We start from the raw sequence: 12,933 nt of genomic DNA, 5'->3' as shown, positions 1-12,933 counted from the left end.
TATGCAACTTTCCTCTAATCTGCTTTTAAATTAAGCATCTACCTTATAGCTTCCATATGCTTATGACATCAACATTTTGATGGCAATTGCTTCTGAGGTGGAATTTGGCTTTTTCACCTCTGAATTGTGATATTGCCCTATCAGTTTCATTCACAATGGGAAGCTTTAAGAGAAATAACGTAAATGTGAAAGATGTGTGGCTTATAGCTCACATATACTTTGTCAAAAATTATCCCAGTACACACTGTGCTAATCACAATATTGTTAAGGCAAAACTCAATAATTTTTGTTTCCAGTAGTTATTTTTTAAAAATAAGAATTGAGATAGCTGAATATTTAAATAGTTGAAATTGTTGTTCTGCTTACCTGGGATGGTAATGGGAAGGACAAGAGGCCATTGATTTTTTACACAAATGTATGCTCAATAAGAGAAAATAAAATAATCAATACTTTTATGTCAAACACAGAGACAGCAAGGACAGAGTATAACTCTTGAAGGTTGTATCAATCAGGATCCAGTCAGAAGGCAGAAATCTCACCTATTTGAACGGAGCAAGCTGGACATAAAGAATGGTTAACTAGGTAGGAAGTTGTTAATTACCTGAAGTGTAAGCGAACTTTAAGGTACCAGGAGGTAGAATTTCAGGAAGCAGCTGCCATTCCTAGGACTGGGGAAATAGAGAAAAGGCTAGAATTATTAAAACTTAAAAACTCGGAGCAAGGGGCTGCTCGGCTGACACGCCTGTCTTTGAGCAGAGGGCCATGAGCCTTGGTTCTTTAAGAAAATGCATGCTGGATTCAGCTGCTGAGAAGGGAAGGGACTGCCACCCCTGGGGTGAAACTCAAAGGATCACGAAACAGACAGGAAGTGCACAGGAAGTAAAAAGGAAGGAGCAAGTCCCTTCTTCCTTCTTCCTCCTACAGGCTTCTGGTCTCTCTCTAGTACCCCTTTTTGGCAGAATCAGAGGGCCAGCTGGCAGATCAGAAGCAGAGTTTGCAGAGCCCCATCCCCTGCTTCAGAAAGCTAGAGTATGGAAGGGCGGGTTTGAGCTAGGAGGTAACAGCTTAATCACTGGCGCAAAAATTTTCAGCCAGGAGGCTTAGCTGATGGCAGTAGCAGAAACCCAACCTGTGAGCTCTTAGGAAGAATGAGGCAGCACTCTAGGTGCCAGGAAAGGCATACAAAATGTCGCATTGTCTTAATTATTGTCCTCAAATGACATTCAGCTTTGACAGTGTTTACTTACCTTCAAATAAAGCCAATAAAACTGTGATTCAGTCAGAAAGGGCAGTAAATCATCACAAGGCTGTCATAGGTCTCTGTGAATAGTTCTTTTTTTTTTTTTTTGGCCCTTTTTATAATGGAAAATTTCAAATGTACCAGAAGTACAAAGAATAGTACGCTGAACCCCCATGTGCCCATCGCCCAACTATAACCACCATAAGCGTTTGGCTACTCGTGTTTTATTTATTCTCCCACACTCCCATTCTATTCCCCCAGCTTCCCTTGAACAGTATAGTTTCGTTCCTAAACAATTCAGTATGTTTAATTACAGCTCGATGAATTTCTACAAATCGAACATACTCAGGTGAACCCCACCTAGATCAGGAAAAGAGTATTACAAACACCCAGAGCCCCTTTATAGTTCTCTCCCAGGCCCTCTCCCCACTCTCTCCCAATAGAGTGACCACTATCACCTGTTTTGAACTTTGTATGTATGGATTCATAGAGTATGTGCTTTTCTGACTTCGGCTTCTTTTGCTCAACATTGTTGGTGAGATTTACCCATGCTGTTGCATATAGCCATCGTTTATTTATTTTCATTAGTGTATAGTAATTCGTTGTATGAATATACCACAATTTATTCATTCATTCTACCATTGATATACAATTGAGTTGTTTCCAGCTTTTGGCTATCACAAATAATGCTGCTATGAACATTCTTTTACATATTCTTTGGTACACACTTGTATACGTTTCTGTTGTCTATATATCAAGAAAAGAAATGTTGGGTCTTAGAATATGCAAATGTTCAACATTAATAAATACTGCCTTAGTTTTTCAAAGTGGTTACACCAATCATTTGTCACTAGTTCCAGTTGCTTCACGTCCTCATCAATATTTGGTGTTGTCTGTAGTTTTCATTTTAACCATTCTGATAGGAGTATCATGATATCTCATCATTTTAAATTATGTTTCCTTGATGAGCTCATTTTCTGATGCTTAACTGGCTATTTGGATATGTTTTGCAAAGTGTCTGTTCAAGCGTTTTACATGCTTTCATTGGGTTGTCTGCCTTTTTTCTTACTGATTTATAGGAGTTCTTCATATAGTCTAGATAGGAGTCCTTTATTGGACATAAACATTGCAGATATCTTCTTTCACTATGGCTTGCCTTTTCACTCTCTTAATGGTGTCTTTGATAATAAGAGTTCTTAATTTTAATGTAGTCCAATTTATCAGACTTTTCCTTTATAGTTAGTGCTTATTGCGTCTTGTTTAAGAAACTTTTACCTTCCCCAAGGTCACAAAGGTATTCTCCGGTGTTATATTCCAAAAGCTTTTTTTTTTTGACCTTTCACATTTAGGTCTACAATCTACCTGGACTTTGTTTATGGTATGACATATGGCTCAAGATTTTTTTCCCCTATATGGATATTGACCTAGCACTATTTATTGAAAAGACTGTTATTTCCTCACTGTACTTCAGTTTCACCTTTATCATAAATCAGTGATGGTATAAGTGTTAGTCTGTTTATGGTCTCTCTATATGTATATCCTTGTGCAAATACCATGTTATTTTAATTGTAGTAAGGATTGAGACATTTAATGATGTACATTCTTGAACTTTGCTTTTCTTCAGAACTTTCTTGGTTATTCTCAACCTTTTTATTTCCATATAAATTTTAAACTAGCTTATCAATTTCCAAACTACCTGATAGGATTTTGATTAGGATTGTATTCAATCTATGATTTAATTTGAGTAGAAATGACTTCTTTGAGATATAGAATCTTCTACCCACAAACATTTTGTATCTTTACATTGATTTAGACTTCTTAAATTTCTCTAAATAGTGTAATTTTCTTTGTAGAGGGCTTGCATATCTTTCATTGGATTCATACCTAGATATATGATTTTTTTATAAATAGATTTATGCTATTTTAAATGGAATGATTTTTAAATTTTTTATTTTCTGTGTTTTGCTAGTATATAGAAATGTAATTGATTTTCTAAATTCAGTTATTAATTCAAATAGTTTATTTGAAGATAATTTTGATTTTTTTCTATATATGCAATCAGGTCTGTGAATAATGATAGCTTTATTTCTTCCTTTCCAAATTCTTTTTATTGCATTATTGCACTAAGACCAATACCACTTTTAGACCAGCACAACACAAACACACACACTGAACACAATAAATTTATTTAAAAATGCATGGGATCCTCTCTCACTTGGGCTCTGTTACCCTAATGCCCACTTATTCTAATACCATCCAGCCCCCAGAAAAACGGTTCTCTACATCTCTTGCCCTGCATCTTTGAAAGAAAAGGCGATGGCATCCAAATTCCATGATAATTTGTGAGTTGTGCTCATGTTGGTGATAGAGGCAAACACTGCTTTGCAGTGAAGGGAGGTTGGAGTGGCAAAAGCACTTAGATAAGGGGCCAGCCCGGTGGCGCAAGTAGTTAAGTGCGTGCGCTCCGCTGCCGCGGCCTGGGGTTCGCCGGTTCGGATCCCGGGCACGCACTGACGCACCGCTTGTTCTGCCATGCTGTGGCAGCCTCTCATATAAAGTAGAGGAAGATGGGCACGGATGTTAGCTCAGGGCCAGTCTTCCTCAGCAAAAAAAGAGGAGGATTGGCAGATGTTAGCACAGGGCTGATCTCCTCACAAAAAAAAAAAGCACTTAGATAAAAAACAAATTAACTTGACAAGTCTATTCTCCTAGATGCATGAATGCATAGGTTCCTTGCATAATGAAGTATTGTTTCCCAGTTGTTTTGGCTTGTTTTCTTACTCCTCTTGGTGTCCTTGTAGTTCTGGGGATTAGCAAGTTATTCATAAATTAGCAACATTTTTTCAGTAGTTGTACATCCCAGCTGAGGAACATTTTACAGTAGGAAACAATTTATATTACTCTTAAATTTTCATATATTTAAGTCTAGACCTAACGTTTGAAGCTTCCTAATGATTCTTTTCATTGGCATAGAGAAGGACATTGAATGCTAGAATTGAAAATGTTTTACTGTTATAAAAAAATTCAATAAAATTTATTAAATTTTCAAAAATTAAATATAAAATATCAAGTTTATTTTAAAAATTTGGATTTAAAATTTTGAGGTGCACTAGTTTATTTGTATCTTGCTTTATGTTGTAATATATAATTTTGAATATTTTAGAAGAAAAGTAGAATTTTTGAAAACAAAAAATTTTTTATTTTGTTTTCTTTATTTTTTATAAAAGTATATTAAAATGTATACACCTTGAATGCAATTGCATCTTATTTTTAATCCTTTAAGTCAATAGTATACCATTTATATGAAAATCTTGATTGTGATAACATGAGAAATTTGCTAAAATAAAGGTATAAAAATAATTTTATGGAATAAATATATAATAATTGATGAATTATTCATGCCTTCATTTTATGATTTATTTAAATATGGCCAGTCCATCAACAGAACACCCAGACATGTACCATAATAATGAAATAGATTAAATTCTTTGATATTTTGCCAATTTTGTCATATGTAAATATTAGCTTTACCCTTTTTTTATTTTGTCATTATAAAGGTATATTTGTCAAGGTAGGAGGATAGAACATATTTTGACAGTTTCTTAGCTTGATTTGTAACTTTTATGTATTTAGATATGGGGAATGAGCTCTCCATTTATCTTTTGACGCTTGTTCCTACAAATGAGCCTGAGTGAGCCTGGCTGAGACCTTGGGTGCAGTGCTGTATAGAGGCATCTTTATCACATTCTTCATATATTCCGTTAGTTCAGTACTGACTTTTTTCTTTGTTTGCTCTTTCTGTCAATTGCAGAGAGAAGTACATTAAAATCTCCCACTATGTTTGTAGATTTGTCTGTTTCTCTGTTTAGTTCTGTTAATTTTTGCTTTGTGTATTTTGAAGCTATGTTATTAAACACATTATAATTTGAGAATTGTTATATCATTATGCTGAGATAACCCTTTCATTCTGGTGAAATGGCCCTCTTGATTTCTAGTAATTCTTCTGGCTTTAAAGTTTAGTTTATCTGGGCCGGCCCAGTGGCTTAGCGGTTAAGTGCACGCGCTCCGCTGCTGGCAGCCCGGGTTCGGATCCCGGGCGCGCACCGACGCACCGCTTCTCCGGCCATGCTGAGGCCACATCCCACATGCAGCAACTAGGAGGATGTGCAGCTATGACATACAACTATCTGCTGGGGCTTTGGGGGGAAAAAATAAATAAATAAAATCTTTAAAGTTTACTTTATCTAATTTTCACATAGCTACACCAGCTTTCTTTTGGTTAATTTTTGTCTGGAATTTTCTACCCTTTACTTTCAATTTTTTCATGGCTTTATATTCAAAGTGTGTCTCTTGTAAGCTGCCTGTGATTAGATTTTGTTTACAATCGTTTGTTTACAATCTTTATCTCTTAATTATCCGTTTATATTTGATGTAATTATAGATATATTCAGGTTTAAATCCATCACCTTATTTATTTTCTTTATGCCTTTCCAATTCTATGTTCTTTTTTCCCCTGTCTTTTGTTTGCTACTTTTTGGATTAATTATTTTTATTAAATTTTGTTTCCTTCCTCTATTCTTCTACTAAAGCTGTAGAGAATGCATCATGCATGCATAACTTACTAAAGTCCAATATAAATTCGCACTTTTACCACTTTCTGGACAATGTGTATTAAGAACCTTAGACTATTTTAATTACATTTAATCCCCTCCCACTTTTTGTGTTACTGTTGTCATATATTTTAATTCTGAAGATGTCTTTGCGTGGCTCAAACTGTTATGTCCAGTTTCTGCTCAAATGCCACTTCCTCAGAGAGCCTTGCCTGTATCATCCTAATGAAAATAACTTCCACTCCACCCCTTCCTTCTCCATCTTGTTATTTTCTTTTGTTTTTCTTCATGGGCTTATCACCTGAAATAAGATACTTGTTTTTTTCTGTCTCTCACATTAGAATGTAAGCTTCATAAACGGGGGGGGCTGTCTAGCTTCTTCACGAGGACTTGGCCTGGAGTAGGCACTCAATAGATATATGTTGAGTCACAAATGTAGGTCAGAGGTGCCCAACAGAGACCGCAACCACTAACTCTCAGGAGTGAAGAAAGCAGGGGCCCATGTGGCAATGGAGAACTGCTGCGAACCACAAGTCAGAGGATTTTTATATCAAGAAAACTTGGGAGGGATACTAGGATCACTCCAGAAATAACTAAGTGGGTAGATTTCCTCTATTCGTGTTTTCATTCATTGAACATTTCCTGAACACCTGTTCCAGTCTGGGCACCGAGCTAGGTGCTGAGTGCTGTGCTAGACTTCATGCCGTGTGCAGTAAGCAGCATTTGCTATAAAATTCTTTCATAGCTCATCATTGGAAACAAGACCTGGCTAAAGGCGATGATGGGCTAGATGACTGAAGAGAATGTTAAAACAAAAAGGAATGGAGAGCGTCCTGCTGGTGAGGCACTCTTGGGCTGAAGGAAGTCACAAGCTTTGGTGCTGATCCTCAGGTCAGCAATGTTGAGACACGATGCAAAAGGGCATTCACACATGAAGATGCTGAGAGCTGATTTGAGAAAATTCTAAATCCAGAGCCCCTGGATTTCTAGTGTCCTGTTTTCCTCATTGCTGACACTCAGGAACCATAGGCCACCAGACCTGGAAACCTGGACACGGGTACCGTCCAGAGAGCAGCTCAAATGTCCAATGTTCACTTGGAGCCATATTAGCCTTTTTCATCTTTATTTTTTAAGCACCAGTCACATCTTAAGACTTCCATAATGTTCCATTGTTATGTGACTTTATAGTCACTATCTTCTTCCTTTGTAGCAGTTGGCCCTGAGGTGGTGTAAGGGGTACTTCCCTCTGGCTTCTGCCCATTCTGAAATAAAAAAATAAAAAAAAAAGGTCACAGGTTAATTCCTAGATTTTACTTACAGAATAGCAGCTGAAAAACAACAGAATTTTTTTTTTATCGTTGGAACTGTATTATTTTCACATTTCCAGCTCTCAGCCTCTTCTCCATCCTGACAGGCAGATGGCAGGGCAGCTGGGCCTGCAATAAAAAGTGACCCTAGCAGCCTGTCCCTCTGTTTCATGGTCAGCCCCGAAACAACACAGACCTGGGTTCTGCCTGTGAAATGCAATCGGCCTTTGCAGGCAGAGTAGTAGAGAGGAAGAGTGAGGGCTGGTGTGGGGAAGAGGTAGATCTCAGGTTGTGACGTTAGGATTACGTCCTAACGCATGCCTGACGTTGCCAAAGCCTCCTTGCGAGCCTGCCAGCCCTGAAGGAGTTGCATTGGGCGGATGTGCTCATGCCATTGAACAGCCAATATTTCTTGTATTTCAGCAAATACTGGTCTTGAGGTGCCCTGTCAGTCCAGCCCACTAATCAGAGGTTTTTCTGGAAGCTAATTGGACTGTGTGGAGATTAATCTCACAACCTCTGCCTCTTCAATGCCAGTCCGTGGAGCTAAGCCACTTGGCATGTTTGGGCAGCAGGCATAACTGGGTGCCCACCGAGGTCAGGCGCTGGGCTTAGTGTAACTAGACAGGTATCTGCACCTGCCCTGTTTTGGATATATCCAAATGTTCACCAGGAAGACATTTGTTTTTTAACCCAGGGAGCAACTCTTTAAGGTTTTGTATTGGACATCCATAGAAAACATGGCAATACGTATCATTTTTGAACTTCTGCAGTGTGCCAACATTATCTCAGTGCTTTCCTCCATGTTCTCAAATCCTCACAACCCTGCAAGGTAGATATTGCTATACCCATTTCACAGACCAGGAAGATAATGCTCAAGTGGTTAAGGAAATTGACTCACAATGAGGAGGTTGCAAAGCTAGGGTTTATATCCAGCTCAATTCGACACCACTATGCACCTCTAAAAACCGTGTCAGTGACAATTTGCATCACAGCTTAATTCCCCTGACTATTAAGTTATGGGTGTTTGGACTGCTCCTCTTTATCGCCGTAAGAATCGTACAGTCAGGGTATCCATATCTGGAGTCCAGCTTAGGTTGCAGCCTGTGAAAAGGGATCACACCCCACTCAGAAATTTCCCTATCTTGTTTGCAACTTATCACTCAAGGAATGTTGAGGTGACAATCAGTTTTTTTCTCTATAATACTTTCCTTCTCTTCAAGGCAAGAAATATAAAATGCTAAGATAATCACTTCAGCTAACAGGTGAATTTCCAATCCTTTAGTTTCTCACTCTGAATATGTGCAGTGGTCAAGGATTGTGGTATCCACTTATATCGAAGCCAAAAGCAGTTTCATTTGAATGGATTGATGACAATAATCTACGTCTTTCTTTGATGATTTATTGTCATCATTATTATTATTTATGATAACAATTTTATTATGGTTATTAACAATATAGTTGTGTATATTTTTATAAAGATATCTTAAATGTACATAAATGCAATTGCAATAAATGATTATTGTAATAAATGTTAAGTATACGGGCAGACTTTTCATATTTTGGGGGTAGCTGCCATGCAAAGTGGGGACACAGTTCCAGTATGCATGAGGGTCCACTAACAAGTTGCTGTGCAAAGTGAGAACTGCCGGTCGTCACCATTTATTCAGTGTCAGCTGTGCATCTGGTACTGTATCTGATGTTTTACCCATGCTATATGTGTTAGTCAGCTCCAGCTGCTATAATAAAATACCACAGACTGGGTGGCTTAAACAACAGAAATGTCTTTTCTCACAGTTCTGGAGGCTAGAAGTCCAAGATCAGGATTCCAGCCGATTCAGTTTCCGGTGAGAGCTTTTTCCTGGCTTGCAGACTGCAGCCTTCTTGCTGTGTCCTCACATGGCAGAGAGCAAGCGAGCTCTCTGGCATCTCCTTTTGTAAGGAATCCAGTCCTATCAGATCAGGGCCCTACCTTTATGAACCCATTAACCTTAATTACTTCCTTATAGGTCTCATCTCCAAATACAGTCACACTGGGGCTTGGGTCTTCAACAGATGAATTGGTGGGGAGCACAAGTATTCTGTCCATAACACTATATATATAATCCTAACAAGATTATGTATATAGTGAGGTGGGTGTTTGAACTGCTTCTCTATCTCTCCATAAGCAATTATACTGTCAGGGTTTCCATATTACATTTTACAGATGGAAAGACTGAGGCTCAGAGAAAGTAAGTCATACTCGTGGCAGAGAGAGGAGTCAAACTAAGACCTGATTCTAAAATCCGTACCTTTTGCACCAGCTAGACTACTTCCTCAACTTTATTCAGTGGCTCAATATCAAGACAATATATGAGAACAACTGAACTTGATTTGTCAGTTGCCTTATGTGCTATGCTAGTTTGTTTTGTGCTGGCTTATTTTAAAAGATGTTTCTCAAGACAAATCAATATCACTTATCATTTGAACAAATAGATTATAAAGCAAAATGAACTGAAAAGTGTGGCAGTTTTAAGTATGGTCAAGTGCTTGAAAGAGGAGTATCTTTTTTTTAAATTGTCAGAAACTTTTATTACCCAAAAGTAAAAAATAACCCAAGAGCTATAGGATTTAAGTATAGAAAGAAGTAGGAGTGATGGTTTGAAACACTATTAAATGTGAATTTAAATGCAGTTTTATTATATGCTTAGAAAAGATATGCATCAAATAATATTTTAAATGTTTGAAATTTTTAGCACAAAAGTGATTTATCCATATTTTAAGCAATTCAAGCAATATAAAATGTATAAAAACCCATATGAATATACACATATGTGTGTTCTAAACAAAAATGACTCTTAGATATCACAATCTACAACTTGCTTTTTTTCATTTAATATTTAAGTTGGATATATTTTCATGTTGCTACATATAGCTTTACCTCATTCTGTGAAACAATGGCCTAGCATTCTGTCACAAGGTTGTATCATCATTCTCTTAACTATTCCCCTACTGGTGGACGGTTAGGTTGTTTTCTACAATCACAAAGACGTAGCATTGAACATCTTGCACTTCTATCTTTATACACGTGGGCAGATGAACTATGTAATTTGTCTGTAGGATAAATGCAGTTACTGCATCAAAAGCATGCACATTCCAGATGTTGACAGGTGTTGCCAAAGTACCTTGAAAATAATTTTTCACATTTAACATTTTCCAAAGAGTCATTCTATATCAAGTGTGATGAAACGTTGTCATAGTTCTCACTGCATTGCATACCACCCCCTTGGTGACATTTGATCAGAGGCTTGAAGGAAGTGCCACTATGGAATGTGCTAGCAAAAACAATAGTCCACTAAATTGACCTGTGGACTCATGTGGGGTGAACTGACCTCATTGATTGAAATGAGAAGGAGAAACGTTCTGGAAGAGTTCAGAATCCAGTTCATTCAGTCAGCATTTACTGAGTGTCTACTATGTGGAAGACCAGGCTTTGGAGAGATGAGTAAGACAAACAAGGGCTGCCCCAGACTCATGTGCTTTCCTTTTCTTTTTTTTGGTAGACAATTATTTTAACTTATTTTTTAAATTTACATACAGTAAAATTCACCCCTTTTTGTCTACTGCTTTGCTTTTTAATCCAAGCCTCAACTCAAACAAATGAAAACAACAAATTGTTGCTATTGAATGCGTCCTTTGTAGTGGTTTATATGTTTGTGTCCCCCTTAAATTCATATGTTGAGAACTGTGCTTAGGTTATGTGGGTGGAGCCCTCATGAATGGGATTAGTGTTCTTATAAAAGAGACCCCGTAGGGCTCCCTAGCCCCTTCCGCCACATGAGGATTCAAGGAAAAATCTGTGACCCAGGAGCAGCCCTCACCCGACCATGCGCCCACTCTGATCTCACACTTCCAGCCTCCAGAACTATGAGAAATAAGTTTCTGTTGTTTATAAGCTACCTGGTCCATGGTATTTGATTATAGCAGCTCAAACGGACTAAGACAGCCTTTATCCTTTCAGTGAATAAAATCAGCTAGCCTAGAGTTCTTTGGGCCTCTGACTGTACCAAAATTGAGGAGCCTTCCAATATCTGGAGTTTCCTAAATCAACAGTCTGTATAGTTAAATTTATTTTTTGATGTAAAATGTTGGTTACAGCTAGCTCTGTTTTGTTTTTTGGTTTTTTGTTTTTTTTTTGAGGTAAGCAGTATGTGGCCTTTGAAAATTGTGCCTGCCTTTCCTGAGCCTTTCTCCCTCCAGAGTTGAGAGCCTTCTATAATCATTACATGTGACAACTTAAGACTTTTTCATTATAACAAAGCAGAATGAATAAAAGAGTTTCAGTGAAAGGCGTAGTCTTCTGAGCTGAAACTACACTACCAACCTGAAGCCCTGGAAAATGCTAATATGCGGTATATTAAAAGGACAGCCAGCTTAGCCTCCTTATTGCCCATTTGCCTGAATTTATGAGATATCATTCTTTTCAGTTTGGCATTTTTGAAGTTATCCAGCTGGGAGTGAGTCAAATTTTTTTTCTGTCACTCATTCATTAAAAATGCCAGTCATACAAAGGCACTCAAGTGAAACCATCTGCCTTCCAGAAAACCTTAAATACCCAAGAGCACGAGAGACTGTACTCTTTGGACCTGAGCTGAGACCGATGCACTTGGAAAGGGCCCAGTGCGCCTGACCCCACTCCCAACTCCCCGCTTCCTCACCTGGGGAGCAGCTGAACCGTCTGAGTCTCTGCTATTTCCCTTAAAAAGGGCTAATGATGTTGACCTTCCAGGGCTGTTTGGGGTTAACCTAGTTTCTTTCCCTTTATGAACTTTTAGAGGTATTCCATGAAGACTGGAAGCAGTCCCATTAACCACTGAGAAAGAATTGGGAGTGATCTCCATTTATGATTTCTGATTTTCTAATAGAAAATAGCATATTTTCAAATAAATGTAAAACTGATCTGATCTTTGCTTGGAGGGGTATAAGGTAAATTATTATCGGGTAGTTTTTCCTATAGAGACTTCTTTCCAATACTTAGGATAAATGAATTTTTAAAAATTATTTCTTCTAGAAACTGGTTTACAGTGAAATTACATGAATACCTAAAAAAAGTTGGATAAAGAGTGAAAGGTTCATTCATACAGCAAAGAGGTACAAGTGTCTACATGCTGGCCATTGTTCTAAGTGCTTCGGCTCCTGCAGGGAATAAAACTGGCCCAAATCCTGCCCTGTTGGAGCTCACCTTCTCATCTGGTCAACAGATAATACAAAATAAATTGGTAAATGATGGGTGTGTGCAGAAGGATGCAAAATGCTACAGGAAAAAGTAAGTTAGGGAAGAAGGTGGGGAAATGATAAAATCAAGCTCAAATGCAAAAAAGCAATGCTGATTGTGAGCTGGAATTGTGATGCAAATTATTTAAGGCCACTTTTCAAAATCGAGATTGTATCTGAAGCATTCTTTTTTTTTGTTTCCTGAGGGGATGACAGAAATGTCACTGTGTAAAGATCCCCCTCTTTGTTGATTACATGTGATTCTTTGCACATAAAAAGGTCTAGTACTTAAGTCAACTTAAGCTAGGACTGTATCACATTAAATCTCAGTAGATTTACTTGAGAAGAAGAACCCAGGAGTGCTAAAGCCTACAGATACAGAATTGCTGTTTTTACTTTTCTTATAAATAAGGTGATACAATCTTTGCTTCTTTAATGCTGAAGGAGTTTTACCTCAAATTATTTAGGTGCCTGAATGAAATGGGAACAGTAATACATGTGGGATTGACTTCACAGAGGCATC

At 37.8% G+C, this 12,933-nt stretch overlaps 1 protein-coding gene and 1 long non-coding RNA gene across 4 annotated transcripts in view; both read left to right on the top strand.

Annotated features, from left to right (window-relative positions):
- Positions 1-12,933, top strand: part of SLC24A2 (solute carrier family 24 member 2) — a 242,887-nt gene that overhangs the window by 38,433 nt on the left and 191,521 nt on the right. The window lies entirely within an intron of this gene.
- The window catches only part of LOC131420098 (uncharacterized), a 30,257-nt gene that overhangs the window by 16,363 nt on the left and 961 nt on the right, over positions 1-12,933 (top strand). Inside the window, exon 2 of the long non-coding RNA XR_009223464.1 lies at positions 12,208-12,462. This is a non-coding gene — a long non-coding RNA (uncharacterized LOC131420098). The remainder of the gene's footprint in view (positions 1-12,207; positions 12,463-12,933) is intronic.

Source organism: Diceros bicornis, chromosome 22, assembly GCF_020826845.1.
Source record: "Diceros bicornis minor isolate mBicDic1 chromosome 22, mDicBic1.mat.cur, whole genome shotgun sequence".
Taxonomy (NCBI): Eukaryota; Metazoa; Chordata; class Mammalia; order Perissodactyla; family Rhinocerotidae; genus Diceros; species Diceros bicornis.
This window is presented reverse-complemented; position numbering and strand designations above follow the sequence as displayed.